The sequence below is a fragment of the Hyperolius riggenbachi genome, chromosome 5 (assembly GCF_040937935.1).
Source record: "Hyperolius riggenbachi isolate aHypRig1 chromosome 5, aHypRig1.pri, whole genome shotgun sequence".
Taxonomy (NCBI): domain Eukaryota; kingdom Metazoa; phylum Chordata; class Amphibia; order Anura; family Hyperoliidae; genus Hyperolius; species Hyperolius riggenbachi.
The window spans coordinates 145229661-145250693 of record NC_090650.1 but is presented as its reverse complement, the minus strand read 5'-3'; the positions used below and the strand labels follow the sequence as shown (position 1 = coordinate 145250693).

Here is a 21033-nt window from a genome sequence, read left to right as displayed (position 1 = left end):
AGCCATGTTCGCTGACTTCCCAGCCACAGACCAGCCTGCGTCCCAGGCCTTTATCAAAGAGATCCTTTTCTCCTTCCGATCCTCTCTCCTGGCTGACATTGCTGTAATCAATTCCACACTGCATAACGAGGTAAACGACCTGGGAGACAGAGTAGATGATATTGAGCACAAAATTACTGAAATTGTAAACGAACATAACATCATGGTGGATGTGTCAGACACGCAATCTAAGGACATAAAATGGCTTAAAGCTAAATCAGCAGATCTGGAAGATAGATCAAGGAGAAACAACTTAAAGTTTAGGGGGATCTCAGAGAACGTGTCTACTAATGACTTAAGAGCACACATACAACAAATCACAAAAGTGGCCCTGCCTGATGCCAGTGAGACAGAGCTGATAATTGACAGGGCACACCGCTTACCAAAACCAGCCCATCTACCGGCGCAGATCCCTCGAGACGTCATTGTCAGATACCTATGCTATCACGTGAAAGACAACCTGCTATTTGCCATAAGGAAAAATGGCTCGCTCCCCAGCCCATACGATAAAATCAAAGTGTTCGCTGACCTATCACAACAAACCCTACAGTGAAGGAAAGAACTCCAACCTATCACCACGGCGTTGAGAGCAGCAAGCATTCCCTACAAATGGGGCTTTCCCACTAAGATTTTACTTTCTGTTCAAGGACAACAACACATCATCTCTTCAACCCCTGCAGGTCGCATTCTACTAAAAAGCCTGAAAATCCACATCCAAGACGACCCCCAATCTAAGAGCCTCTCTTCTTCCAAAATAAATCAAGATTGGCGCTCTACATCATCCTGAGCCGGAGCTCACCACCATCAGGCCAAACAATGTTATTTCTCTACTGGTGCCTAGTTACCTTTATGCACCAATGCAGGTTCCTTCCTGCTCCCCCCCATGGTGTAGAGCAAGGAACAATTTGCCCTACTTGTCCCGCGAACACACTAATCTTGCTAAATACTAACAAGTATTATATCTGTAGTGTTTCTGTGATATGTATCCCCCTTATTGTTATAGGTTATTTGGATCCTAAGAAATGTTATGTTGGGATGACATGTTTTATATGTTTTATATGTTATATAGTTTCTGGTATAAGAATTAGAGTCTATATCCTGCAACCTGACCTTAACTCTCCATTACCAAAACCCTCTGAGACGACTGATAACATTAAACCTCCCAAGACCTATCTCCATAGGCGGCTATTCCCATTCCCTCAATATCTGATATATAACGCTTTATATATAGTAAACCTACTAGTCAAACCTAATGTGAGTTTATCTCCATTATGTCAATAAAATGCACGTCCATTAATGTCCGTGGATTAAATTCCCCCTACAAAAGATATCTATTATGGAATGAAGCTAAACAACACAACTCCCAAATTATACTCGCCCAAGAGACACACTTGTTGGAAAAAGACACTTATCTGTGCAAGAACAAACAATTCCCAGTAATCTTCCACAGTACCTTTTCAAAAAAAAAACGTGGAGTTATGATGGCTTTCCACAAAGATCTTAAAGTAAGCAATTTTGAGACCGTGATCGACACCAATGGGAGGTATATAATTTTCATTGGACAAATAAACGACCAAACTCTCACATTGGTGGCGGTGTATGGCCCCAATAATGCTCATCGGTCCTTCTACCAGAAACTTTTTGCAAAGGTCAAAGTGGTTCAGAAAGGTCAATTACTGATAGGTGGTGACTTTAACGCCTGCCCCTCTGTCATAGACTCCTCCTCCAATGCCCGAAAACATATGTTTACTCTAGACAAACAATTACGGTGGCACGATTTATATGATCCCTGGCGCATCTTCAACCCCTCAGCCAAAGATTATACTCACTTCTCCCAGGTGCACAAAACCTATTCCAGAATTGACCTATTCTTGACGGATAAACTACTCTTGCAAAAGGTTTCAGACCCATGCATAGATATTAAGTCCTGGTCTGACCACGCACCGATCCACATTACACTAGAACCAAATTTGAACAACCCAAGACCCCCCTTCTGGAGACTCAATACTTCATTAATCACTGACATAACATTCCAAGAAAAAATGAAAGAAGAGATTCAAAGTTTTATACAAGAGAATCGTACCCCGGGTATGGGGGTGGCTGTGATTTGGTCCGCACTAAAGGCATTCATAAGAGGTATTCTAATAAGGCAAGGTGCCTTTCTAAAAAAGAAAAGAAACGAAAAATTTAATTTATTACTAAAACAGATCCAAACGCAAGAGAGACTACACAAACAGTCCCCCTCAGCGAACACTGAAAAAGAACTTTTTCATTTAAGACAAGAGTTAAACAACATTCTACAAACTAAATTTGATTATCTAACGCAAAAACTAAAACTAGACAACTACATATATAGCAACAAAGCTAGCTCCCATCTTGCTAGACTCATAAAAGTAAGACAAGCCAAAACAAAAATTCATACAATTAAACACCCTTCCACCAAAGAATCAGTTGCTAACCCTCGTTAAATTGCAGACGCATTCCACGACTATTACGCCTCTCTATATAATCTTCAAGCAGACAATTCTCTTACGCATCCTAACGAAATCTCCATTGCAAACTTCTTAAAATCCATTAATCTCCCAACCTTATCCCCCACACAACTAGATAGCCTTAACTCCCCCTTCCAAGCCGGTGAAATCTCTACTACAATTAAGTCCCTCCCACGTAACAAAGCACCTGGCCCAGACGGCTTTGGAAATGAATTCCTGATAACATTTAATAACACCTTATCTCCTCTTTTGACAGACCTATTCAATGATTTTGCCACCTCTGGATCAATACCAGAAGAATACCTGAGGGCTATAATCACAGTCATCCCCAAACCGGGAAAAGATCTATCTTTAACTACCAGCTACAGACCAATCTCTTTACTAAACGCCGACGTAAAGCTGTATGCTAAATTATTAGCAAACAGACTAATGAAGTACACCCCCCTTCTTCTGGCCCAAGACCAAGTGGGCTTTACCCACGGTCGTCAGGCCTCTGACGCCACAAGAAGAATGGTCACAGCTATGGAACATGTGCGGCTCTGTCGAACGCCTTCTCTGCTCCTAACTTTGGATGCGGAGAAGGCGTTCGATAGGGTGCACTGGCAATTCCTCAAAGCCACCCTGACTAAATTTGGTTTCTCAGGCCCAATTCTTTCGGCCATTATGGCCCTTTATTCTGCGCCGTCTGCACAAGTGAACGCAGCAGGGTTTATATCAAAATCTTTCCCCATTACCAATGGCACCCGCCAAGGCTGCCCCCTCTCTCCTGTTATTTTCGTCCTAATTATGGAGACCATAGCTCAGAAAATCAGGTCCAATCCCTCCATAACAGGCATAAATATTAACGACACCAACCACCTAATTAGCATGTTTGCAGATGACGTAGCTCTGCTAATATCTAATCCATTAATATCAATTCCCCAAATTATGAAAGAACTGGAGCAATTCTCCGCAGTCTCTTTATATAAACTGAACCACACCAAATCCTTTGTTTTACCATTAAATATCCCACCGGATATGAAATCCAAACTTAAAAAGATCTTCGCGTTCGCTTGGGCAGAGGGCGCAGTAACCTACTTGGGCATCCGCCTAACAAAAGTTACATCAGATTTATTTAAACAGAACCACGTGCCCCTTCTAGCAGAAGTCAAAAAAGAATGCAACAATATGTCCAAACACTGGCTTTCGTGGGCGGGCCGAATAGCGGCCTTTAAAATGTTTACACTTCCTAAAATTTTGTATCTCCTGCGGACGCTACAAATTCCATTACCGAGATCTTGGTTTACAGAGATTAAGAAATGTATCAATGAATTTATATGGAAGGGAAAAAAGATTAGAACATCCTATTCAATTATGACCCTACCCAAATTGCAAGGTGGCATGGGTCTACCGGACATAGAAAAATATTATCATGCATCCAACCTAGATATGGTAAAACAATGGTGGAATCCTACATCCCCAAAACCATGGGTACACCTAGACAACACCCTTATGAGACACAACCTAAGAAATGTACTAATTAGCATTCTGATGGGCGCCAAACCCCCCCAATCTCCTTATCCCACCATCCAAGCATCCCTAAGATCCTGGGAATACTTTGTCAAAAACCCACCGCCTTCTACAGATAAAATTCACTTTCCTACACCTTTATCAGTTCTCAAACATTTCACCAAAGATTTGGACCTGAGACCATGGTCGAGCTTTGGAATAACATATTTCCAAGACCTATTCAATGGCAATTGCCTCAAACTGTTCTCGGAACTACAAAAGCAATACAATCTTCCTCAACAAGAACTATTCACCTTCCACAGATTATTCCATCTAATAAAAAATACTAAACTGCCCACCCCCTCCCTACCTCCAAGCATTCTAACCATGCTCAACTTCACAGGGCACTTTAAAGGAGGCATCTCCACTTGGTACAAACACCTGGGCTGTGAAACTTCACCCCCTTTAAATAGATATGCCAAAGTATGGTCGGTCGACCTTAACAGTAACATATCAGTGGAAAACTTAATATCAGCTAACAGAATGCTATCTAAATTTTCCCACTACAACTCCCACTGGGAAATGTCCAAGAAAATTATATATAAATGGTATAGAACTCCCAGGCAAATATCTTCCTTCTCCTCATCGACTTCTCCACTCTGCTGGAAATGCAACTCCCACTTAGGCACCTACCTCCATATGTTCTGGCAATGTCCCATAATCTCAAATATGTGGACCCTAGTGGAAAAACTAATCCGTAAAATCCTTAAAAGGAACTTTACACTCTCCCCAAAATTTGCCCTCCTTCTAATAAGCGAGGAATATATTCCGCCCCCCATAAGACCTCCTATCTATCATCTAATACTTACCGCCCTATACCTAATAACTGCTAACTGGAAATCACAGGAAGAAATACCTCCATACCAACTTCTTCGCTATACCCAGAATAGCATCCAAATGGAACAGGCCTCAAGAAACAGACTCGGCCTAGAAGCTTCTAACTTCCAAATGCCAACAGAGTGGCACCTCTGAGAGGTGTATCAACATAATACATGAGTTCCCCCCCCCCCTCTCAACCCAAACGGACTCCGAAACCAAAGGACATAACTCCCCATCGCCTAAATCAGAATGCAAATTCCCCCCCCACCCCCCCACCTATGGAGATAAGATACGGTGACCAATATAGACATGGATAGTTAAATAGATAAATATAGACTGTCATAGTGGTTATATAAAAAGCTAAATTTTAGCTCACAGCTAGTTCAAAACTTAGAGATCAAGTATTACTGCTGTAAGTATAATTATTGCTAAGTTATAAGTAGGTTCCCTTCTTTGTTAAGAACTTCTTCCTTTCGTATGTGGTATGCCACTATATAAAGCTAAGAATCCAGTGGTGGCCCGTTCTGGCCCACTGATACCACTGGAATAAATAAAATCTGGCCTTTCTTGGACTACCTTCCCCTGGCTGCCTACTCGGTTTTGAAAATGCCAGGTCTGACGGTATTTCAGATAAGAGAGATCACTCCTCATGCAGGATATACCAACATTCAAGAAGCATGGACGGAATTTATGACTAAACTTTCTCATAACCCATGTAATACAGATTCTCGTGTTAACTCTAAGCTCATGATCGGAACCATCTGTTGTATCATATGCTTATGTAAGCTCACTCTTTGTTAAAAATTTCTTCAATAAAAATTTTCAATGATGAAAAAAAAAAGAAAGCAGTGCACAGAGTTCAGCTACCATGTAGCCAAACTTTGTATATCTGCAGTGGAATGTGATATGGTGCCCGAGATTGGGCTATTATGTAGCGAACTCCACATCAGCTATCTGTTAGTATTATACATAGGTGGGGGGTTAGTGTTAGTAGGTAGGGGTTGAGGTTAGTGTAAGGTGCAGATAGGAAGTAGAGATAGTGTGAGAGATAGGTTAGGTCAGGCAATAGTTATTCAATAACGTTCCCAATACTCTACCTTCAGCATTATCCAGCATCCAAATTTACAGGTTCCTTGTTTAGATGTATGCATGTTTTAAGCTCATAAGGGCAGAGTCTATTGTTTGAAAGTTGTTATATTTTGCATTATTTATATTTGTATTTACATATCTGTATTGTTAGATGTTCCCATTGCAAAGCTATATACTGTGTTGTCATCTCTTGATGTTTACGTTGTCTGTAGTCCACTCTGTACCAAGGTGTGGAATATGAAATTAATAAATAATAAAATAAACATTCAAGAGGAATAAATAAACTGTCATTACCTTCAGTTCCTACACTTCTCCAAATGTATGAGAGTTTGGCAGCACATGCAACATTGTTATAACAAAGGTAGTAAAAGCTTTGTGGCAAAGAGTGGAGCTTAGCAGAATTGTGGCAGACTCTTCTGACAGCTCATGTGTGCCAGAAGGTCGCTTTCCATTTGCCAGATGGCTGGTGTACAAATGACGTGGTTGAAGTGCCTTAAGAGACTTCTTACTTAAGTCTGTTTCTGAAGCTTTCTGTCCCATTGAAACTATGGATTGGGAGACTTAGCACATTCGTGCATGGGGCTGGCTGTGTTTTAAATAAAACATGCAGTGTTCTGCTGTTATTAATAGTAAAACACTTTGAGTTTAGACACAGTATTAGCTTGCACCAATTAAAGCTTACAACAGAGGCCCAGCTGTGAAGCTGAATCAGCATTATGTTTTTTTCTTCTCCTTGTACTGCTGATAAGATTAATATACAGAAAAACATAATGCAATATTTAAAGCTTGCCATAATGGTAAGATTTTCTTTACTAGTGTATCCACCTATTTCTGAGTTATTTGTTTATATTATTTATTCTAAAATGTACTTCAAAGCTGAACTATTGTCCTGAAACAAACTATAAATTCAAGCTATAAGATATCTATGGAAGATATCATTTTCATTTTTTTTTTGATAATCATTTGCTCCATTTATATAAAATACATTCCAAAAATGTTGCATATGGCTGTGAAAGAGGATAACGGGTAGACACAAAATGATGGCTCAACCATTTGGGATATTACCTGACATTAAGGGCATATTCACAGTGGGATGTTGCGTTTACTGCAACGTTAAAGTTACAATGCGTTTGCGTCGCTCTGTGAATTTAGGATTATCTTTGCAGTGAGTTAAGCTGCGTTATAAGACTTTATAGCGCAGCTCTGCAACATACCACTATGAATGCAACCTAAATGGCAGAAAACACAGAATAGACTGGTGCCACAAAAGATTGGCTAATATATAGGAAACATTTGAATAACTGAGCCTGAGTTTTGTATCTACCTAGCTTGTGCGTAGTGGTTGCCTATTTTCACTCAAGGCATCTGTACATTTATTGGAGGCCAGCAAAGGCTTTTAAACTATATTGAAGAAAATGGGTGTCTGTCACAGGTTATTAGAATGTTCAGATGTTGGTTTATGTAGGAGGGAATGGTCAGCACTCCAGATCAGTGCTGCTCGGATACCCCTTTTCAAAATCCTGATCAGATTCGGATCCGGATACCCTGATATCCGATCCGGGTCGGATATCCGAGTTCAACATTTTCTGATCCGAATCGGATATCCGACCGCAGTATCCGGCGGATTCGGATATCCGAATAGAAAACCGGAAGTGGCCCCTAAATTGCTTTAAAAACGTTTTTTAGGGTATATGAGGCATGTAGCATCATTATTTTGTAAAAGGGAACACTAATTGATGATGTGGGGACTTAAAATCCCCCCCCCCCAAAAAAAATGGCTGTCAATTAACATCAGGACTAGGTTCCAGGAAGCGGTCGTACTGCCGCAGTTGGAACCTCCCTACAACTTGGACAGCACAGACACCTCCAAAAAAATTTCACAGCTGTTGTGTTCATAGAATCGCTATGGCACCTAGTGTTGGTACCACGCACAGGTAAAACATTAACCACTTTACCCCCGCGCGTACGTATTTCTCCGCCTCTTTTTTCATCCTTTAACAACCAGGGACGGAGAAATACGTACTTTCCGCGTTCCCGACGCTGTCCGCGCTCCCGCTCGTAAACACGCCGCCCGCCACTAGTAAACACGCCGCCGCCCGCTCGCCCAGAGATCAATGAACGGGAAAATCCATTCCCGTTTGTTGATCTAAGCCCCGCAATGATCCGCTGCTCTTCTATGGGCAGCGCGATCATTGTGAGAAAAAACTCACGTGTCCAGCCTCCTTATACTTCCTCCAAGCTTCCGGAAGGAAGCTTGGAGGTCGCATTAAAACAAAAAGTTACTGTGGCCATCTTGTGGCCAAATAGTAAACTACACCCTACACGTTTTTCACATACAAATAAATGACTTTTACACATAAAATTAACTCATTACCTCCCACACTCCCCATTTTTTTTTTTTTTGTAATTAAAAAAAAAATTAAAAAATTTACAATTAAAAAAAATACATAAATAGTTACCTTAGGGACTGAACTTTTTAAATATTTATGTCAAGAGGGTAGAACACTGTTACTTTATAAACTATGGGCTTGTAATTAGGGATGGACACAAAAATGAAAAAAATGCACCTTTATTTCCAAATAAAATATTGGCGCCAAACATTGTGATAGGGACATAATTTAAATGGTTTTATAAAAGGGACAAAAGGGCAAATACATTTCATGGGTTTTAATTACAGTAGCATGCATTATTTAAAAACTATAATGGCCGAAAACTGAAAAATAATTATTTTTTTCCCCACATTTTTCCTATTTTCCCATTAAAACACATTTAGAAAAAAATAATTCTTGGCATAATGTCCCACCTAAAGAAAGCCTAATTGGTGGCGGAAAAAACAAGATATAGTTCATTTCATTGCGATAAGTAATGATAAAGTTATAGACGAATGAATGGAAGGAGCGCTGAAAGGTGAAAATTGCTCTGGTGCTCAGGGGGTAAAACCCCTCAGTGGTGAAGTGGTTAAAAAGGAGAGGTTCCAGAAAGCGGTCGTACTGCAGCAGTTGGGGCCTCCCCACGACTTGGACAGCACAGACCCCTCCAAAAAAAATACACAGCTATTGTGTTCAGAGAATCGCTATGGCACCTAGTGTTGGTACACGGCTACAAAAAAATTTTTGAACCTGGCTTAAAGTGAACGTCCAGACTAAAAATTGACTTAGCAGCACTGAAAAGGCCTGGTGTTTCTTTAACAGTTTCACAGCATCAGAACTTTTTTTCTCTTATACAAGCCTCATTTTTAGCTGCACAGAAGAAAACTGCCCAGGCTTTTTTTCCCTGATGCTGTGCAAAGCATGATGGGATTTCTGATGTTGTTCTCGTTCTGCTGTTTTGGTGCAATTTTTTTTTTTTTTTACATTTTGAATTTGACATTTGAAGCCTAGGGTGTGCAGCTGGGAGGGGTAATCAGGACACAGGACAGTTGGAACTGTCTCCTGCTCCCTGTCACCTCCTTTCAACCAAAAAGATGGCTGCCCCATGACAAAAATGGCAGCCCCCATGAATCACAAACATTTGCCTGTTCTTTTAAAACAGGGTGGGTAAGAGATTATATTACCTATCTATTCTAATTAACATAACTAATGTAACTTAATGACAGTATGTTTGTTTAGGCTGAAGTTCCCCTTTAATGAAGATGGAGCCAGGAGGTTGTGGTGGTAAAGGGTGGTGAGGCAGGCATAGTGATTCCCGCTCAGCCACTTCATTTCCCCCTCTTGCCAACAACAGGGGCCAGGAATTTACCAACCGCCGAAGCCTGGTTAATTTTTAAAAAAGTCAGTCTGTCCACAGACTGGGGGGACACACAAGAGCGCTTCTCGGTGACCACGACACCGGCTGCACTGAAGCACCTTTCTGACAGCACGCTGGAAGGCGGGCAGGACAACACTTCCAGGGCGTACTGCGCCATCTCACTCCAGATATCCAGGTACTTGACCCAATAATCCAAGGGGTCCACAGGGGTGTCGGTGTCAAGCCCGCTGTAAGACCCCCTGTAGTTGGCCACCATCCGGGTCAGGTGCTGGTTCTGGCTTTGATAGCTGGATGCTGCTGCAGGCACCTCCTTAGTCAGCAGCGGTACTGGCGTGGCGTAGAGCGCCTTTGTCAGAGACAGCAGGTTTGTTGGGCGCCTGCTGCTGCTGGATGCAAGCACCTGCTGCTGTGCTGGCTGGACTGTGACAGCAGGGGTGTGGGAGTCTGGGGGAAGGCTTCCTCCAAGCGCCAAAGCAGAATCCGCTGCAAGCCCTCATTCGGCGCACAGGGTCTCCTCCTACAGGCAGTAACTCAGCCAGCTTCCCCTTCAGCTGTGGGTCCAGCATCAGGGTGATCAGGATGTCCTCCTGAGCACACATCTGCTTCACCCATGGGTCTTTGCGCAGGCACTGTAGCATGTGCACTGCCATGGGGAAGAGGGCTGATATCTCTGCTGATGCATACCCGTTTTCATCACCCGCAGTGCTGTCCTCCAAGTCCTCCAAGTCCTCAAACTCCTCCTCCTGCCACACAGAGGTGGAGTGTGAAGGTTGCTGCTGCTGCTCCTGCTGGATCAAGGCTGCCTCTCCCACTTCCAGCAGAGCATCGAGGGCCTTGTCCAGCATGCACACCATGGTCACCCACTCACACAGCGATGCATGGTCCCGGCTGACCATGTTGGTGGCCTCCAGGAAGGGTGCCAGCACCAAGCACACCAGCTGCATTTTTACCCACTCAGCAGGGTGGATGATGTTCGGGAGGTGGGCAGTGCCGGTCCCGGACAAGTTGGCCTCCATGGTGGCTTTGACCAGGTAGTGGTTGACAGCCCGTCTCTGTTCAATCAGACGTTCCGACATTGTCAGGGTGGAATTCAGCGTGTTGGTACGTCTATGATGAGCCAGTGCCATGGGAGGTTCAGCTCCAGCTGCACGGCTTCCAGGGACACTGTGGCACCACCCGAGTGGTGAAAATGACCCACGATTTTCCTTGCCGCTCCCAAAAGAGTGTCCATCCCCTGGTAGGTGCGCAGGAATTTCTGCACCACCATGTTCAGGACGTGGGCCAGACAGGGGATGTGGGTGAGGTTTCCCCGGTGGATGGTGGTAACCAGGTTTGCCCCATTGTCGGCCACCACCTCTCCAACTTTCAGGACTCTGGGGGTCAGCCAACTCCTCTCCTGCTCTCGGAGCTTGGCCAGGATGTGGTCTGCCGACAGTCTATTTTTCCCCAGGGTGACCATCTGCAGCATCACTTGGCAGTGGCAGGCCTTCACGCTGCTGCAGAGGTGGGGGTGTTTGGCGGTGGGTTTGATGGAGGATGGAACCGGATCAGAGCTGGAACCTGCTGCACTTGCCCTGACCCTGCTGCCGGGTGGCACCACCCACAGGGGTGATGATGCTGCTGTCCTCTCCTCACCCCCTTCCACCAAACAGATAGCGGCCTGTCCCGAACCTGCTGCTCCAGGAGTCCATGGTCAGATGGACCCGCTCACCCACCGCATGATCCAGCCCACGCTCCACATTAGCCTTCACAAAGTGGTGCAGTGCTGGGATGGCCGTGTGCGTGAAATAGTGCCGGCTGGGGTTTGGCCAATTCGGCACTGCGCACTGCAGGAGCGCACGCATCTGGCTCCCCTCCTGCACAAACGAGTATGAGAGGAGCTGGGAGGACATGGCCCGTGTAAGCAAGCCGTTCAGCTGGCGTATGCGACGGCTGCCGGGAGGCTGAGCCCTGACCACAAACGACCACAAACGAGTCACTCAGGTGGTGGCATTTTTGGCTTGCATAGGAAGCCGAGGAGGGAGCAGAGGAGACCACTGAGAAGGACTGGCTGCCTGAACAGGCCTCAGTGTCGGCAGGAGTGGCAAAGTGGTTTACGGTGCTCTGACCACTACAAGGGCCAGCGCCAGCTTCCTTCAGCCTCTTGAATTCCTTGTGCGTCGTTTGGTGTTTATTGGCCAGATGGTTGATGAAGCTGGAGATGCCATAATTGGAGGGGTTAGACTCTCTGCTCATCTTCACATGGCACACATTACAAGTTACAAACTTGTTATCAAGTGAGGGCAGATGAAAAAACAGCCATATTGGGGATTGCAGTTTGCCCTTACATCACTCAGAATGGGATGTGCTGCTGATTTTCTCCCAGTGGTGGTTGGGGCCTGGGGCTGAGTGGTGTGGCTGGTGGTAGTAGTGGCAGATGGAGCAGCAGGCTGTGGGTCAGGTCACACATTCCATGCCCACTGCTGCTCCTGCCAATCCCTGCAATGCTGATCCTCCATGCCAGAACCAATGAATCATCCTCCTCCTCCTCCTCAGAGCTGACATCCCCCTCCGATGGATGAAAGTCCTGGTCCTTCATCTCGTCATCATCAACATCAAACTCCCACTCCTCGAACAACTGCTGGGATGATGAGCCCGCCCCAAACTCCTCTTCTGCTGACACATCATGGGGGACGGACTCCCCCCCAACAATTACTGTTTTTTGTAGGGCTGGTGGTGGCCTGCTCATCATCCACCATTAGCTGCATCACAGGCGCGGCGTCTTTCTCCTCCAATTTGCGCCGCTGACCCTGCTTGAAAATGGCTGCTACACGCTGCTGCGTCTCTGCAGCGTGACTCCCCCTAACAACTGGACAGCCAGTGGGTAGCGGCGGAATGGAGACTGATGCGGCAGAACTGCTGACGGAGGCCGCGATGTTGCTCACTCTCCTCTTGGCCTTGCTGCCCCTCCCTCGGCTGCCAGTGCCAGACATAGTGCAAGATATGTGTTGATGTCACAGATGATGTGTGGGGTACTTGTACTTTATTAGCGGGCTTGGACTGTGAATCAGCACGGAGTGACAGGCAGCAGAGTACAACAAGACACACTGACACTGCTCACTGCTCAGTCAGCAGCACAGCAGCACTGCAATAATCTGTAGTAGCTAACACAGTACTACTCTCACTCTCTAACAACTATAGCACTGCACTAACTACACAATATAACACAGTAATCCTACCTACCTATACTGTAACTAACTACTAGCTAGCTAAGGCTAATAGCAGGCCAGCCAGCAGCAGGAGGCCTAGACTGTGCACAGCACACACAGACACAGGACCTAACTAGCAGCCTGCTGCTGCAGCTCAAAGTCTAACTGACTGACACTAACAAATTACACAGACTAGCTAACTACAACACAATATAACAGGTGTGTAGTGAAGGTGTTTAAGTGTAAAAATGCTGGGTTTATCACTCTGATAATGCACCTGCTGTATTGCTTTAGCCAAACACACTGGAGTTGTCTCTCAGTGGCAGTCACAGCTAGGACGAGATTCTCATCATGGCCCCCCTCCTTATATACAGGAGGGACTGGCCAAGGTTCCCCTCTGTGATTGGTTGCTTGGGCTTAGGCTGGGAGCCCTCTGATTGGCTCAATGACATCATGGACGTCATCTCCATGGTAACAGTACCCGGATTCGGATATCGGATTGGTATCCGCGGATATCCGGGTATGTGAACAAATATCCACGGTTTGCTATACGGATTTGGGCCCAGGTATCCGGAATCCGAATCCGGTCGGATAGCGTAAAAAAGTTTGGATATCCGGGTTACACAGATATCTGGAATCCTGATGAGCAGCCCTGCTCCAGATGTATGATACAATGTAATCTTTATTGCTGCATGTAAAACATTCCAACGTTTAGAGACAACAGCGTTTTTCTTTTTCAAGGACAACAAATGCCAAAAAGATGTGCAAGCAGGGGGATAAGCTAGATGTGCATCACTGGGTGTCTGCAGCGACATTAGAGATGGCCCAAATGGTTCGCCGGCGAACGGTCCCAGGCAAACTTCCGGGGTTCGCGATCGTGGAGAACCGCAAACTTTTCCGGAAGTTCGGGTCGCCCCCATAGTGCATCTGGAGGGTCAACTTGGACCCTCTACATCACAGTCAGCAGGCACATTGTAGCCAATTAGGCTACACTTCCTACTGGAGCCCCCCCCCCTTATAAAAGGCAGGCAGCGCCAGGCATTGGACTCACTCGTGTGTCTGCAGTAAATACGAGAAGGGAAAGCTGCTGCAGACTCTCATAGGGAAAGCTTAGTTAGACTCTTGTAGGTTTTTTTGCTTGCTCCTGGCCGATTGTTATTGCTAAAAAAAAAGCACCCCTCACCAGCTCTTTTGAGATCTAATCTTGTTCTTGGGATCTATTTTTGTGTGTGTGTGTGTGTGTGTGTGTCCCACTGACACTTGTGTTGCATAGACTGCCTTGGTAATTCCTACTGTGTGAGCCACTGCCAGGCCCGGCCCATTCAGTGACTACCTGTGTGTGTGACAGGTGCACATTGCAATACCCATCACTGCATATACCTACTACCTGTTGTTCACTTCAGTGCACACACCTACTTATGTGAACGCACGCAGTGTCACTGAGCCTGTCCGCTGCCTGTCTGTGTGTGACAGGTGCACATTGTAATACCCATCACTGCATATACCTACTACCTGTTGTTCACTTCAGTGCACCCACCTACCTACGTGAGCGCACGCAGTGTCACTGTGCCTGTTTGCTACCTGTCTTTGTGTGAAAGGTGCACATTATAATACCCATCACTGCATATACCTACCTGACAGTCACTGTTGTTCTATCATTGAGCTACCACAGCCAGGCGACCATATGGGCTTGAAAACCGCCACGGCCTGCCCTCTGGCCATGGTGCGCACCAGTCCAGCATGGCCGTCACTACACAAACAGCTGTTTGCGGTGCGTTACACAGTGAGTTTGGTGTGTCAGTGTGAAGCAGTACTCTAATTACACTCCCTGATTGATGTATACACATGCAAGATGTTTTGAAGCACTTTAGGCCTGCAATTTAGCATTCAATGTGATTTCTGCCCTTAAAACGCTGCTTTGCGTCACATCCAGATATTTCCCCGGGACTTTTGGCATCTATTCCACTCCACCATGCCCCCCTCCAGGTGTTAGACCCCTTGAAACATCTTTTCCATCACTTTTGTGGCCAGCATAAGTGTTTCTAGTTTTCAAAGTTCGCCTCCCCATTGAAGTCTATTGCGGTTCACGAAAGTTTGCGCGAACTGAACTTTTGCCGAAGTTCGCAAACCCGGTTCGCAAACTGATAATCGGAGGTTCGGCCATCTCTAGTAGCCATTGGTCTGAGCAACCAGGAACCATTGGGCCATACCCTATGGTGTGCATCACCCCCCCCCCCCCTCCCCCCATATTTGTTTATGTAAGATTTCAAAGACTTTATTGCTCTACCCTAAATGCTCTCTCTGTATTGCACATAGGTATTATTCTCCATCAAAGCAATTCTCCAATGCAGCTGTGGGCTTCATCACAATGACAGCAACACTTTTTGTGGAAAAATGCTGCAAAACACATGCCGTGTGTATGATTCCTAAATGGCATATTATATGTTAACCAAACATAGACATCAATTTATTTTTCCCTTTTGCACAGTCAGCAACCTACATTTTTCTTCTTTGTGTTATTGTGTCTTCTAATTATTAGTACTTAAGGAGGTTTTCATAGAAAACTGTGCAGATCCAGCCTAACAAGTCATCCAAATTCCCCAAAGAAATCCGTATATAGAAGAAAAAAAATTAATACTGCTAATAGCATATCGTAATTGTGTGTTTAGATATTCTGCTTGCTGTACTAAACACGTCAAATGATGCTTGTAATACAAATTACACCATATTAAAAATGAGCATTAGCTCTTCACAGGAGCTTTGCATAATGCATGGGAAAAATATTAAATGTGTCTCTATCAGAATCTGATGAGACATTGTTGGAAAACTAAATAAGAGGACAATTGTTACACAACAAAAGGGCAACCAAGCAGTTGTCTTTATTTCATGATTCTGATTTTCTTTTAACTTGTAAACAGTGCTTGGTTACTGTTATTACATAGATAGATAGGCGAAAAATATCATTCATTTCAGGTTTCCTTTTAAACCACAACTAAAGTGAAAGGGAGATGGAGGCTGTCATATCTATTTCCTTTTAAACAATGCTATTTGCCCAGCTTTTCTGCTAATCCTCTGCTGACTCTGATGACACTCTCAGGTGGCTTGGTGATTCAGATACTACTTATGCATGAAAGATCAGCAGGGCTGCCAGGCAATTGATATTGTTTAAAATGAAATAAATATGGTAGCCTCCATATTCCTCTCACTTCAGGTGACCTTTAAAAAAATTGTCACACAAAAGATACTAAGTGGAGAATTTGCACTTCCTAGAGGGACTTGAGATTATTGTAATTCCAGTGCCTATATTATATGATTGGTTGTTTCATTGCTACCAGTGTGAGATTGCATTGTGTGTGGTGTTCACATTTTTTGGGTCTAAAGCTTGTGGCTGACCTAGAGTACATTGCCGCCAGCCTCAATTAGTGCAGTTTGGCATCAGTGTATGAAATCATTGTAATTACCATAGACAGGGACATCTCCTTGCAGCACAGCAGTTTGTGTGTGTATGGTGTCTAGCAGATTTGTTCACAGATGACTACTAGTAGTAACTGAGCCTTTAAAGTTTGTGGTTGAGGGTGACAGCCTTGTTTTATCCTTAAAGAGACTCCGTAACAAAAATTGCATCCTGTTTTTTATCATCCTACAAGTTCCAAAAGCTATTCTAATGTGTTCTGGCTTACTGCAGCACTTTATACTATCACAGTCTCTGTAATAAATCAATGTATCTTTCCCTTGTCAGACTTGTCAGCCTGTGTCTGGAAGGCTGCCAATTTCTTCAGTGTTGTGGTTCTGATATGCACTCCCCCCTCAGGGGGGAAAGAAACACACAAATGATCTCTTGAGATTCAAAAGGAATGCTGTATACAGCCTGCTTGTGTATGGATGTATTTTCTATGTGTGGACATACTGTACATCAACCTACTTCCTGTTTTGGTGGCCATTTTGTTTGTTAATAAACAAACTTTTTAAAACTGTTTTTAACCACTTTTAATGCGGCGGGGAGCGGCGAAATTGTGACAGAGGGTAATAGGAGATGTCCCCTAACGCACTGGTATGTTTACTTTTGTGCGATTTTAACAATACAGATTCTCTTTAAAGAGAGAGCTGCTTCTCCTCTCAATTTGGTTGAAAAGGTCAAGTCTTGTCTGGATTGTTGCAAGGTCAGGTCAGGACATCCACTATGCCACTGTGCTGCCCTTGACAGCATGATGGCGTAAGTGAATAGCACTCTCACATTGCAGCGGTGGGTCCCCAGTTTGAATCCCAGCCAGGGAACTATCTGTACAGAGTTTGTATGTTCTCCCCTTGTCTGCGTGAGATTCCTCCAGGCACTCCGGTTTCCTCCCACCTCCCAAAAACATACAGATAAGTTAAGACATTTGGCAATGTTAAGATGGACATTTGGCAATGGTAGAAATTAGATTGTAAGCCCCTCTGTGGGGCAGTTAGTGACAAGACTATATATATACTGTATATGTTATGCAAAACACTGCTGATGATGTTGGTGCTGTATAAATACTATCATAATAATAGTAAAAAGATGGTCCGGAAATTTAAACTACAGATGTAATCTACTTGATCTATTGCAGAATGCAACATTTAGGCTACTTTCCAACCAAGACGTTGCGTTTTAGGGGACGTTATGGTCACATAACAATCCCCTAACGCAACCTATGGTTGTGTTGAAGTTGGACGTCAGATTGAGCTGCGTTATGCAGCTCTCAAAGCAGCCGCTCCAGGTTAGTGATAGGAAGTCCGGATCTTTTTAAAGATTCGGATCATTTGAATCGGATCATTGAAAAGATCCGGATCTTTGAACCGAATCATTTGAATCATTTTACTAGGGAAGCAGACTGGGTGAAATGACTAGCAGGACAGGACTTTCCCTGCACTGTGAGGTTGTGTGGTGAGGAGCTCCTAGAGGTCTGCTGGTGGATTGCTTGTAACCGACTTTGCTGCTTCCTTTTGGGCTTGTGGTGAACTTGAGGTCCCTGCTCCAGGCCTTGGGCCTAGCAGGGGCCTTGCCTATTCTAACCGGCCGCTCCAGGCATGGAGCGGCCGGCTCATACCCCCCTTATCACTTCACCTTACCTGGGGGGAGGAGAGATAAACGCTGATAAAGTGGTGGCCTGGTTCCAGGAGGTGAAGGAGCTCTCTGAAAGCCTGAGGGAGTTGGAAAAGAACTTTAAAAGCATCAGGTACAGACATGGGCTCAGCTGGAAGCCAGAGCTCCAAAAGACTGATTCAACTTTAATATGCTTGAAAGCTGAAATTAAAGACAGGAAGAAAAGGCTGGCTTATCTGGAAAACATTGGCGGTCCCCTGTCTGAACAGACAATACACAAAAAGCGGTTTAAAAAAATGCTGCAGCCAATATCGGATCTGGAATCTGATGATGATAACACGGATAAGTGCGCCATAGTGGAGAGTGACAGTACGTCCAAAGAGGCCACCCCATGGGTGAAAACCGTGCAGCCCGAGGGGAGTGTGACTACCGTCAAAGGTGAGGAGGAACAAGTACCCTGCTCTGTGGTGGGTGCCCGGGAGGGTGTGAGCGGTGCCTGCACTGCTGCTGCTGCTGCTGGGGGGGTGCTGGGCGGTGTGCATGCCACTGCAGGACTGGGTGGTGTGTCTGCCGCTGGGGCCCCTGGGGTAGCGGTTGGTAGTGGTGTGGGTGCTGCAAGCACCAAGGCCGCGGTGGCCGTGTACCCCTCCCCACCATTTGGAGGTGGTTGTGCTGAGGCTGTAATGGCCTCCCTGGGTGCCCGCACGGTCTCCCCCCTGGTAACCTTACTATCACTGAGTCTTCCCTGGATAACGCCTGTAGTCCTTTGCCGGGCTCCCTGGTGATGTCTGGGGTCGATTTGGGGGGTGAGCTGTGCACCCAGAGTCCAGAAAGGGAAAGTCCTCCTCAGCCGCATTGTGTGCCACAAGATGGTGCTGACCGCGAGGAGAGGACGCCAAGCAAGCTTCCTGTGACGTCAGAGGGGGCGGAAGTGCCTTTTCTGCCATTGGCAAGTGGAGTTCCGCGTTCTGGAACGGAGGTCCGCGATGTGGATGTGGAAAACCGGTCACATGAGCCTGGAGATTCGGAGAGCCGCCAGGACGCGGAAAACCAGCCGCATGCACAGGTGAAACTTAAACATGAGGTTGCAGAGGACCAGCCGCAAGCGGATTCCGTGTGTGGTAACGCGGAAAACACCTCAGCTATGGAGGAGAAGAGTCAGGACAACCCTGCAGTAGAACAAAAAGTTGGTGTGGAGCTTATGGACTCTCAAGGGGCCCAGGAACAGTGCCCTCAAGCAGCAGATTTTGCAAACAAAAGCAGTAACGATGGACAGGACTGCCTGGAGGAGGAGCTGGTAGTTAAATGCAAGACAGGTGAGAAAACAAGTTCTAATACTAAACAAATTAGAAAAGGCAGAAACAGGGTTAACAAACCAAAGAATTTATTTGTTGGAGATGGAGGTAGTAAGAGAAATGTTTATACTGAAAATGACGGTTCCTCTATGGACGAGGATTATGCACCTGCTTTGTCAAAAAAATCTGTTAAGAAATTTGTGAAGGAAGGAGGTGGGAAAGTTTATGTAAATAAGAGTATTGCTGTTCAAAAGCCAGCTCCTGATAAAAGCAATGTGTTGAAAGGTGTTGTTCAGGAGGGTGGGGCGGGGCATGCAAATGTAAATGTTCCTGCAAGTGATATCTCCCTAAGTGTATCAGCAGGAGATGAGGGTACACCTTCATCTCCTATTGACAATACTATAGAAAGGGCTTCTGTCCTTTATAGGGAAGAAAATGGAGAAATAGCAATGGTTACTAAACAAGGAAAAAAATTAGCAGGAGGAGAAGCTCTTGACAAAATGTGGGAACATTTTTACTCAGAAAATGAATCTGAATTTGATGTTCCCAAAAAGAAAAAAGCAAAAAAGAAACATTGTGATCCTCCACCAGTGGAGAAAGAAAAAATTGTAACAGAATTTAAAACTATGAATAATCTGTATAGGTTAGAAAAAGAAAAACTAATTGTGATTGATTGTCATAGTAATGAATTTAAGACATTTTTTGTTGAGCCAGGAGGAGATTATAATGGTCTTTACCTTATTGGCATAGGAAAAGCAGATGTCGGTAAGCAAATTGAGTTCAGAGCAAATGGGAAGAGAGTTCTCATTGAAAATGAAATAGTAAAATGGTATTCTTTTGGTGGTGAAATGGAACGCCTAGAAACTATTTTTGGCCTCGGGCCGAATGCCCCTAAATATGAGGCTCCTCCTCCTGCGCCTACAGTGGTTTCCAAACCTATTATTGATGCTTCCAGGGCTGATGGTGCTGGTGCTGAGCAGGGGTTGCCAGAAGTGGAGAGCGTGACCAGGGTGGGCTTTGATTTTCCTGCCCTGGGTCCTGTCTCCAAACCGGGTGCACTTGCGTCCATGGCGGCTCCTGCTCAGACTACTGGTACGAGTCAGCCTAGGTCTTACTCCAGGGCTCTGAGAAACAACGCTTCGGGGAGAAGAGTCCTGGCTCCCCTGGAGTCAGAATTGGAGGCTATCGCCCCTGGCAGGAGAAACGTGGTACGACTTAAATGGGAGCAAAATTCCACTGTTCCCAACAAAAAAGATTTTGTTAAGTTCCTCCTGGACATGGGGGTGAGGCCTGTAGATTTATTTGCAATTCTGGCTCCAGGGGATCCTCCCACGTACTACGATGTGAGCTTTCTCTCTTTGCATGGCATGGAATCTTTCCTTGAAGAAAGGCAAAAGTACTCAAAAAATAATCTGTGGCATGGGTTTTCTGTCACGCCATTATCTAGACAATCTTTGGAGAAGAGAGCTCACATCGTGGTACAAAATGAGAGTATCCCGGTCCGTGATTTGTTGGCCTGGGTCCAGCATTTTGCTGACGTGATGTCCCAGCTGCACCGGGTTCTGAATGACCTGGGTATTTGGTGGGGGGAATATGAGGTGGCGATAAAACTTCATGCAAAGGAAGGGGTAGCCACCCATATTCCCCGTTCTGCTCTTATTGGTCGTAATAAAATCATAGTGTATTACCCGGGTCAGCCCAGAACCTGCAACAGGTGTGGCAAAAGGGGTCATCTCGCCAGCAACTGCCCC

General features: G+C 45.1%; 1 long non-coding RNA gene across 1 annotated transcript in view; it reads left to right on the top strand.

The window, feature by feature from the left end:
• LOC137518459 (uncharacterized) overlaps positions 1-21033 on the top strand; it is a 260370-nt gene that overhangs the window by 178865 nt on the left and 60472 nt on the right. The window lies entirely within an intron of this gene.